This window comes from Gadus macrocephalus, chromosome 5 (genome assembly GCF_031168955.1).
Source record: "Gadus macrocephalus chromosome 5, ASM3116895v1".
Taxonomy (NCBI): domain Eukaryota; kingdom Metazoa; phylum Chordata; class Actinopteri; order Gadiformes; family Gadidae; genus Gadus; species Gadus macrocephalus.
Genome location: NC_082386.1, coordinates 19,788,049 through 19,799,179, shown reverse-complemented (window position 1 = coordinate 19,799,179; position 11,131 = coordinate 19,788,049). Strand labels below are relative to the sequence as shown.

The window sequence follows — 11,131 nt, the reverse complement described above, 5'->3', positions numbered from 1 at the left end:
TTCAGTTGTCTTGTCCTGATGTCAAACAACGTGTCAAGGTAAGTGTTGAAGCACGGAGGCAATTCTGGAATCAGATTGGCCGATGTCCATCTGCAACCCAGTTCCGGGGCCTCTCATTGGCTAGACCTTGCATCTTTCCAAACGGCTCCAAACTTCCTCTATCTGCAGAATATTATGTAATCAAATGAGAAGCTAAATGTAACCGGTTTGAAATATATACTTAACTTGACAACGGCGTTAATCTACAAAGGGAAAACAAATGTCGCTTTCGATATTGTATAGGACTAGCAGTCAGCAAGGACACACTGCTGGATTAAAGTTGGAGGAGCAGAAGGTTCCGGTTAACAGTTGTAAACCAAACAACGTCAAACACTGTGACCGGCCCGGGTCCACTGAGACCGGCCCGGGTCCGCTGAGACCGGCCCGGGTCCACTGAGACCGGCCCTGGCCCGCTGAGACCGGCCCGGGTCCGCTGAGACCGGCCCGGGTCCGCTGAGACCGGCCCGGGTCCGCTGAGACCGGGTAAGGCTCATCTCCGCTGACACCTCCAACCAAACAAGGCATAAAGCATCGCAGCTCACAGACGAAGATCCTCCCTCCCCCTTCCCTCAGGTCCTCTCCTCCCTCCCCCTTCCCTCAGGTCCTCTCCTCCCTCCCCCTTCCCTCAGGTCCTCTCCTCCCTCCCCCTTCCCTCAGGTCCTCTCCTCCCTCCCCCTTCCCTCAGCTCCTCTCCTCCCTCCCCCTTCCCTCAGGTCCTCTCCTCCCTCCCCCTTCCCTCAGCTCCTCTCCTCCCTCCCCCTTCCCTCAGCTCCTCTCCTCTCCTTTTCTGTCCTTACCGCCCTCCTCCTGTCCCCCGGCCTTCCCCAACGTCTGCACCGTCGCTACATTTCTTAACGGGGATAAAGGATGGAAGGAAGTCGGCATTGTGAAAGGGGAAGTGGTGCGTTCTTGAGGATGATCATTCCTGTGTCACACAGGAAGTTCTGTCAAGCACATCCTGTTACTGACCTTGAATCCTAAATCACCATATACCAGTCTAATAGATGTGTAAATATTTTGTAACAATACAATATGTATTATGAAATGTACGCGCTTTGTGAAGAAAGCTTGTTCAGGTTTCTACCATGAACCTTTATACATAAAGTCTGATGTTCTGGGTCATGCACGTCTGTGTGTGGTAAGTCCTGAGTGTGTTGTGTTGCAAGTTCTGTCTGGTACGTTTTGAGTGTGTTGTGTGGTACGTTCTGAGTGTTTGAGTCTGTTGTTGCTCTGTATGGTACGTTGTGCGTCTGTTGTTGCTCTGTATGGTACGTTGTGCGTCTGTTACTGTGTGGTGCGTTGTGAGTCTGTTGTTGCTGTGTGTGGTGCGTTGTGAGTCTGTTGTGTGGTGGGTTGTGAGTCTGGGTCATGCATGTCTGTTGTGTGACGGTTGCGTTTGGTTCTTCACTCATTGGTTTGCAGTATTTATGGCGTCTTGGGTGTATTTCAGGCCTGATTATCCCTGGATTATTATGGGCTGTTCGAGGACCAGAGATGGGTCAGGGATTTTCTCGGTCAGAGCAGCAAAGGTATGACAGCCTCCCTCCCTGTCTTAACTCTATCCCCTGCCTGCTCCTTAATGACCTGTCTCTGTACTGTCTAACCCCTACCTGCTCCTTAATGACCTGTCTCTGTACTGTCTAACCCCTACCTGCTCCTTAATGACCTGTCTCTGTACTGTCTAACCCCTACCTGCTCCTTAATGACCTGTCTCTGTACTGTCTAACCCCTACCTGCTCCTTAATGACCTGTCTCTGTACTGTCCAACCCCTACCTGCTCCTTAATGACCTGTCTCTGTACTGTCTAACCCCTACCTGCTCCAGTTAATGACCTGTCTCTGTACTGTCCAACCCCTACCTGCTCCTTAATGACCCGTCTCTGTACTGTCTAACCCCTACCTGCTCCTTAATGACCCGTCTCTGTACCGTCTAACCCCTACCTGCTCCTTAATGACCTGTCTCTGTACTGTCCAACCCCTACCTGCTCCTTAATGACCTGTCTCTGTACTGTCTGACCCCTACCTGCTCCTTAATGACCTGTCTCTGTACTGTCCAACCCCTACCTGCTCCTTAATGACCTCTCTGTACTGTCTATCCCCTGCCTGCTCCTTAATGACCTGTCTCTGTACTGTCCAACCCCTACCTGCTCCTTAATGACCTGTCTCTGTACTGTCTAACCCCTACCTGCTCCAGTTAATGACCTGTCTCTGTACTGTCTAACCCCTACCTGCTCCTTAATGACCTGTCTCTGTACTGTCTAACCCCTACCTGCTCCTTAATGACCTGTCTCTGTACTGTCTAACCCCTACCTGCTCCTTAATGACCTGTCTCTGTACTGTCTAACCCCTACCTGCTCCTTAATGACCTGTCTCTGTACTGTCTAACCCCTACCTGCTCCTTAATGACCTGTCTCTGTACTGTCTAACCCCTACCTGCTCCTTAATGACCTGTCTGTACTGTCTGACCCCTACCTGCTCCTTAATGACCTGTCTCTGTACTGTCGAACCCCTACCTGCTCCTTAATGACCTGTCTCTGTACTGTCGAACCCCTACCTGCTCCTTAATGACCTGTCTATACTGTCTGACCCCTACCTGCTCCTTAATGACCTGTCTCTGTACTGTCTAACCCCTACCTGCTCCTTAATGACCTGTCTCTACTGTCTAACCCCTACCTGCTCCTTAATGACCTGTCTGTCTGTACTGTCTGACCCCTACCTGCTACTTAATGACCTGTCTCTGTACTGTCGAACCCCTACCTGCTCCTTAATGACCTGTCTCTGTACTGTCGAACCCCTACCTGCTCCTTAATGTCCTGTCTCTGTACTGTCTAACCCCTACCTGCTCCTTAATGACCTGTCTCTGTACTGTCTAACCCCTACCTGCTCCTTAATGACCTGTCTGTACTGTCTAACCCCTACCTGCTCCTTATTGACCTGTCTGTACTGTCTAACCCCTACCTGCTCCTTAATGACCTGTCTCTGTACTGTCTAACCCCTACCTGCTCCTTAATGACCTGTCTCTGTACTGTCTAACCCCTACCTGCTCCTTAATGACCTGTCTCTGTACTGTCTAACCCCTACCTGCTCCTTAATGTCCTGTCTCTGTACTGTCTAACCCCTACCTGCTCCTTAATGACCTGTCTCTGTACTGTCTAACCCCTACCTGCTCCTTATTGACCTGTCTGTACTGTCTAACCCCTACCTGCTCCTTAATGACCTGTCTGTACTGTCTAACCCCTACCTGCTCCTTAATGACCTGTCTCTGTACTGTCTAACCCCTACCTGCTCCTTAATGACCTGTCTCTGTACTGTCTAACCCCTACCTGCTCCTTATTGACCTGTCTGTACTGTCTAACCCCTACCTGCAGCGTCTACTGAATGACTAGATAGTAAACCGTCATCAGGCCCAGCCCGTGGGGGTCTCCTAGTTCAGGGCTAAAGAGCCGGGGGAGCTAGGAGCTACAGGCTGGCCTGGCCCTCCCTCAGCCCAGCTCCAGAGGGTCTAAGCTGGCTCGCTGGGGGCCAGGAATAGCCTGAGCTGGGGCTAATCCTGCTGCTAATCAGCTCGTCTTCTGCTCTCTGAGCCCCGATCTGTCGGAGGAACATTTCCCACCACACCTGGACGGGCCGCGACCTGACACACACACACCGGCCAACGTGCACATAACACAGGGCAGGGCACGTGATCACGCTGTGGACGGGATTACATTGTGCACGTGATTACGTTGTCAACTGGATTACCTCCACCTCAGGAGTTAGAAACCCCGGCTCAAAACATATGCCTTTATATGGTCTCATGTGCAGTATAAAATATATGTATATAGTATCTAGTTCACTGCATACTACATGTCTCAGGGGTCAAAGAGTTCATCCTGAAGGCTTGGTCCTGATTGGTCAACCACCCAAGGTCAACATACTGTACCACAGACCCCACCCCGTTATCTCCACTCTCTACACTTCTACGCTTTTATTGTGAAATATTCGTACAAATATTGAGTCATATCGCCACATATTGTGGACACAGCACATTGAAGAGGTGAATGGGGAGGGAGGGAGGGGCAGAGAGAGGGGGAGGCAGAGAGAGGCAGAGAGAGGGGGAGGCAGAGAGAGAGGGGGAGGGAGGGAGAGGCAGAGAGAGGGGGAGGCAGAGAGGAGGGAGGGAGGGGGAGGCAGAGAGGAGGGAGGGAGGGGGAGAGAGAGGGAGGGAGAGGCAGAGAGAGAGGGGGAGGGAGGGTAAGGCTGTTTGGTCGCTAAAACCGCTGACGTAACCGACTGGGTGGGGCCTCCGTGCTGTAGTAGCGGCAGCTCGCCACCGGGGCAGCAGCAGCCACGCCCATTAACAGTAAACCGTCTGGCTGCGTGGTCGGGTCAGGCCCTGGACCAATTAGGAGGCCGGTTGGTTCTAGGAAGTTCCTTCAGTGGGGTTCCACGGGGGTTCGCTCAAGGGCAGCCTGGAGTGAGATATGAAAGGGGGCGGGGCCGGGCGTTATCCCAGCCTGCGGGGGCCACGCCCCTTTTAACAGTAAACAGTAAACTGTCTTGTGTTTGTCGGGTCAGACTGGACCAATGAGGAGGCCGGGCTTGTTCCAGAAGGTTCCTCCAGTCCTTATCCGTCGATAACGTGACCGGACGACCTCCGAGAGGACGCAGAACGCGGTGCCTGGCGGCCCGGGGGTCAGGTCGGCCCCGCCTCCGTCGGTGGAGGTTGTGAGGGCCGGTAGGTTCTGATGGGCAGGTGTGTAACAGCAGCATGAACCAGAGGCAGAGGTCATTAGAAAACGGTAGATTAGGAATGATTTCGGCGGCATGTGGCTCAGGAGGTAGAGCGGGGTTTGCTGGTTAACCGGAAGGACGCTAGTTCGATCCCCGGCTCCTCCTAGCTGTGTGAGTGTCGGGGTGTCCTTGAGCAAGACGCCGCCCCCTCGTTCCTCCTAACGAGCTGGCTGTCGCCTTGCATAGTCCACTCTGCCGTCTGCCCCCCCCCCCCCCCCCCCCCCGGTGGGAGAGCGTCACTCCAGAGGGGATTGTCCAGAGGTAGAGTTGGGTCAGCATTGTGACGCTTTTATCTGTTTATCACACTTGTGTGATAGACAGAATGTATCTCGCAGTCTGTAGATTGTGAAAAGGTTACGGAATTAAAGGCTGTGTGTGTAGGCTAGTTTGTGTGTGTGTGTGTGTGTGTGTTATCATTGTGTTTGTTATCAATGTGTGTGTGTGTGTATGCTAATGGGATTTGTGTTTGTGTATGTGTGTGTATACTAGTTTGTGTGTGTGTGTTATCATTGTGTTTGTTATCAATGTGTGTGTTTGTGTGTGTGTGTGTATGCTATTGTGTATGTGTGTCCGTGTGTGTGTGCCCGTCAGGGTCACAGCAGCTCATTGTGTGTCTCTAGACGTCAGAACGCCTCCTTATCTAGAGCGCTGAATGTTACTCAGCACCAGTATCACCAGTACCACCAACACCAGTATCACCAGTACCACCAACACCAGTATCACCAGTACCACCAACACCAGTATCACCAGTACCACCAACACCAGTATCACCAACACAGTATCACCAGTACCACCAACACCAGTACCACCACCACCAACAACAGTGTCACCAGTACCACCAACACCAGTATCACCAGTACCACCAACACCAGTATCACCAGTACCACCAACACCAGTATCACCAGTACCACCAACACCAGTATCACCAGTACCACCAGCCCTGCGATGTCAGCCCAGTGCATGCTAACCAGGCATCCTGTCCAGGTGTCTGTGTTGGTAGATAGCAGTAAAAACTGAGATTGTGTCGTTTTTGTTAAAAGTTGTAGCTTTACATAACAGTATACGGTGAGACGAGGATTGGACCAGTATATAACTGGTCCCGCGCAGTTATAGTGTATATAGCTATCATTTTAGCTATAGATAGAGTAGTCCTGTATGTCTGCCAAAATGGTACTTCTGCTTTGCCTCACTCCGCTCTGCAGCAGACAGGAAGTGACATCATCGGTGTTGCCTGCGTTCCCGAACACAGAACGGCGCGGTCTCCCACTACCAGAGGGCTCGTCGAGTGTGCGGCCGAAAGTCAGATGACTCAGATCAGACCGGCACACTTCCTCTTCTCTACCGAGGGCTCAGCGAGCTGCAGGGCTCGGAGCTCGGAGCTCTGCACGTACACCTTCCTGGGTCGTGACCCCTGCTCGCTTATCGTCTGGCAGAGGGGGGGGGGGGGGGGGGGATGTGAGCACACCGCAGGGGGTTCTCTCAAGGGCAGCCAGGAGTGAGATATGAAAGGGGGCGTGGCCGAGGGTTATCACAGTCAGTCTGCAGCCTGGTCCTGTGATTGGCTGCAGTGAGCATGAGGTCCTGTTGAAATTGGCTCCAATCCTCTTCTTACGATCCTGTTGCGATGTGAGGTTGGTTAGAATGTAGCCTCACAGCATTATGGTTTATAGTATATAGTTGATGATCATTAAGTCATTCGGCGACTACGGTTTATTTAAAGAGACGATTGAGGCTGAGAACAACTCGTATGATGGGTTCAGAATCAGAGGAGTTTCTCCTTGGTGCAGGTGTGTTGGGTCAGGTCATGTGTGAGGTCAGGTGTGTTGGGTCAGGTCAGGTGTGTTGGGTCAGGTGTGTTGGTCCAGGTGTGTTAGGTCAGGTCAGGTGTGTTGGTCCAGGTAAGTGGGCGGGCCAGGGGGGCGGGGCAGCAGCAGGTAAACCAGGTCAGTTTAGTGTTCCCTCCTGGTTCCTATGACTACATAAAGAGACTGCAGAGGAATTCCTAGGAGGCTAGGAAGCTAGCTACACACGTAACCAGCTAATGTTACCATGGTTACTCTCCGTGACGTGGTTTGACCTGCCAACAAGGAAGCTCATAAAAGTTATTATAGGATGGAACAATAAAATGAGTGACATGCAGCTGCACACGTACACACACACACACCTTATTGTACAGTATCTTGGTGTGTGTGTGTGTGTGTGTGTTTATTATGGGATGGTGGCAGTCTATCTTGTGCAGAGAATGAGTGATAGAGCAGCAACTAATTCAAATAGTGTCCAACAATAGGAACCAATAGGAACGCAGCGCAGAGTTCTAGATCAGGAAGTGGTGACAGATGTGACTGATGGTCTGGTTGTCACTTCCTCTCTCCGAGCGAGAAAAGTCTCTCCGCGACCGACTTGGGTGTTTTAAACTATCGCTCCATCTGGTGTGATGCCATTACAAGCAGATTGAAAATCTCTCTCTCTCTCTCTCTCTCTCTCTCTCTCTCTCTCTCTCTCTCTCTCTCTCTCTCTCTCTCTCTCTCTCTCTCTCTCTCTCTCTCTCTCTCTCTCTCTCTCTCTCTCTCTCTCTCTGGGAGAGGGAGAGAGGGGTGTAGACACAGGTCTTTATTACTGATCAGGCGGTATGGCCTCTGCTTCTCCAACAAGGCGAAACATCTTTCCGTTTGGAAAGGTGAGGTCAGGAAGACCGTCCTTACCAACGGTCCCCTTGGACTATCTTGGATTTCCCGTTCTCCAGGAAGAATCAGTGTGAACAGTGGGATGGATGTGGACTGCGTCGGCTGCAGTCTGGTACAGGTCATACTGGTGTTGCTGGTACTGGTGATACTGGTGTTGGTGATACTGGCAGTACAGGCTTCTGTTCAGGTGGACATGAGTTGTTCTGCGATGCGCTCCTCAACGTCTAAAGACACCACAGGCAGAGTTATTACGGACCTGCAGTCCCTCACGTCTGCAGGATCACATGATCTGAAGATAGGGCTGTAATGGCGGACTTCCAGGCCCTAGGGAGAACCCAGACAATTAGAGGAGGACCGACCTAGTAACGGGAACGCGGTAATGGGACCTCGGTTACGGGATGGGGGTCAGCCGGTGATTGTTGTGTGCTTTAAGGAATGCGGAGCCCGACCCAAATACGCCTTTGGAGTTCTCTGAGTGGGTTTATCATCATGACTCATGCCTCCTTCATAGTGAAGACAATTGTAATGTTCTCCACTGGCACTTGATCTCAGGAACAATGCGATGGAGTCTGTGTCAGATTAACAGAGTTAACGCCGTAGAAGTTGAGAGCCATCCTGGGTCCGACTACCATGATCATAGATACTAAATCGTTTATTAATCTTCTCTATGTCTCCCTCAGTGGGATAGCTGATCCGAATTACCTTTTTAAACATGAAATATGGAGCTAGATGCTCAATGGCATCAACAGCTCCAATAGTGTCTTATAGTTAGCTGCCTGTTGCTGTTGTGTTTTTGTCGTTTAGCGCAGCCTCTCTGCGGTGAGTGCACACCGGCCATGTGAAGGGCAAGAGCGATGACCACAACCTCACCGGAATCTTACGCTGCAGAACCGGTCTCTAAGCAGGTCTTCCCTCGATGTCGGGATCAGAACACAGAACCTCACGGGCACTTTGAGACATCAGTTATAGACAGTTATAACACTGTGTATTACATAGAATTAGTATTATTATTTCTTCTCTTTTATTCTCGATCATTCCTAGTTTACTCGGAAACTTGAGGCTTTATGAAGTTATTTGTTTGCATAAGTATGGCCCCCGTTAGATCAATATTTCCCTCATGTATGTGAAACACCTTGCTGGGCTGGCGGGTCGGATCTGAGAGCAGATGTTGACAGAAAATCTGATCTGTCTCTCTGCTCTAACGCAGGGCCGAATGTCTGCTGTGACCGGTCCAAGCTGTAGGCTTATGAAAATAATCTCTCGCTCTCCAAACACTTAGAGTGAGGGAGGGAGGGGAGGAGGGAGAGAGGTGGGGGGGGGGGGGGGAGAGAGACGGCTGGAGAAGATGGAGAGTGGGAGAGAGTGATGGGGAGAGAGGGAGGGAGATGTAGGGAGGGGGGCAGGGTAAAACAGCAGTATTTAACTCCATGTCCCGCGGTTTGCTGCAGGAGGCGAATTGTGTAACATTCCAAGTGTCATACCAGTGTGTGTGTGTGTGTGTGTGTGTGTGTGTGTGTGTGTGTGTGTGTGTGTGTGTGTGTGTGTGTGTGTGTGTGTGTTGGTAGTCTAAGCGGCTCTGGAGGGGTTAAATGGACGCTGAACTTTATTGCCCAGATGATGTGTTACATCTGCTGGTCTTCTTCGACCGGCTGGAAAAGTACAGCGGTTTGTAAGTGACGACACAGTTCAGCAGCTGTGGTGGACCAGAGTTTCCCGAACATATTTACAGTCAGATTAAGATTCCTGCATTAATCCCAGAGGAACCGGAAATTCCCACTTCCACAATGTACTGCATGAACTGTCACTCAGATATGCATACGGAAGTGGGATTTAAACATCGGGTATATCATAGACCTCTCGTTCTTGTGGTCAACGATCTCAGCGACGATAGGTCGGACGCCGGTACATCTCTTGGGAAATGTTTTTAATCATCGTCACCTACATGTGACGGGTTGTGCAATCACACTAAGGGGACTAAAGGACGCCATGAGCGCCCATGGGTGCGGTCCTCTGAGTCCAATCTGAAGAAACTCAGTCCGAACGCTGAGACGTGCTGCTGGAACGAGACGCACTGTCCGCTTGGCGTCTCGCCACCTGGTGGCCGCCGTGGTGTATGACACCTAGTTACTATTCTGGGGACATCTAGTGGCCATGTGTATGACACCACTCAATACTCTGACGCTGTCTGGTGGTCATTGGGTTGTATTTCATTTCTCAAATTGAATGGCAATTTATGGAATTAAATGGTACAAATATTTCTCTTTTGTACCGACGTTGAAGAATACTTTACGGTAATTTGGCTATTTAAGAAGTATTTTTTATATATTGGAATCACTATGTTCCATATTTGGTAGCAGGGGCGATTCTAGGTTCTGACTTTTGGGGGGGCTCAACCCCAGGAAGCCACAGGGGTATATGAAGTATATAAAAATTCCTGTCCAAGATTCTTTTTTTTTTTCTTAGTTACTATGCTGTTGTATGTCTAAGCCAATAACTGTCAGTGTCAGCTAAATAATGCAGTTCTGAACCACTAAAGTGATGAAAGGAACTGTTTGGATGAAGGAATAATCCATGGATGTGAACTGTAATAACAAATTTGAGGTATATTAAAAATGACCATATTTTCCTGAAACACATTGGTACAACATGTACTAGATTAATAATATGAGAAACATACCACTATTTCAGGAGCACTCAACTATGTTGTCTCACTTTCAGGGACCCATACATTTTTATAAAACTTCTGATGCCAAAAAATCTTGTTTTTCTAATGCAAAAAAACAAGGGTGCTAATTTTCAGTTTAAAAAAAACTGCTGGCATTATTTCATCAGCTGAGAGCGTTTTCATTGCCATAACAACGTGAGCTAATCAACTAGTACAACATGTTCTAGACCAGTGATTCTCAATTATTTCATTCTTTAATTATTATTTCAATAGTCATTCCCACCCTAGGAGACAGACATTGTTTCACGCCCTCCCTGAATTGAAATAGCCTACTATTGAGAACCTGCTAATATTTATTTATTTAGACTAATACAATTTGCGGAGATAACATCTGCAACAACTTTAAACAATTTCTAACTTCAGTTTATTAACTCAATTTGTAACATTTAAACAAGACTGCTAAGTCTGTGTGAATCTCAAAACAGAGAAACGAGAGCAAATGATTCACTGGGGTTTGCAATTAATTAAATGTATTTTTAGTAAAGATTGGTCACTTGTCAGCTTCATCAGTTTATTCCCTTTAAAAAAAAATAATATGTGTTCATCTTTCAACCATCAATAAAGACACCAAGTCCCTCTGTCATGACTTTATAAGATCAAAATTCTTATAAAACTTCTGACCCCTTGGTATTATGTTTATTTAAAATAAAATAAAATAAGTAACTCATTGAAATAAATAAATAAATAAATCAGACACTAAGTCCCGTCTGCCGCTCGCGCCCCCCCCCCCCCCCCCCCTGACACCTTTAATCAATCAACATGTGGTACTTGTTGATTAGCTCACGTAGTTATGGCAATGAATACGCCCTCAGCTGATGAAATTTATTTTTTCAACTTTTTCTGCTCCTTGCACCTTATCATGCTTATCATGCTACGTAGCATTACAAGCCTCTGCCGACTAAAACATGAAG

General features: G+C 49.1%; 1 long non-coding RNA gene across 1 annotated transcript; it reads left to right on the top strand.

Moving 5' to 3' along the window:
- The first annotated feature begins 8,838 nt into the window (after positions 1–8,838).
- Positions 8,839–10,709, top strand: LOC132457463 (uncharacterized). Its single transcript, XR_009525658.1, has 2 exons — positions 8,839–9,030; positions 9,061–10,709. It is a non-coding gene; the product is annotated as an uncharacterized LOC132457463 (long non-coding RNA).
- The last annotated feature ends 422 nt before the right edge of the window (positions 10,710–11,131 follow it).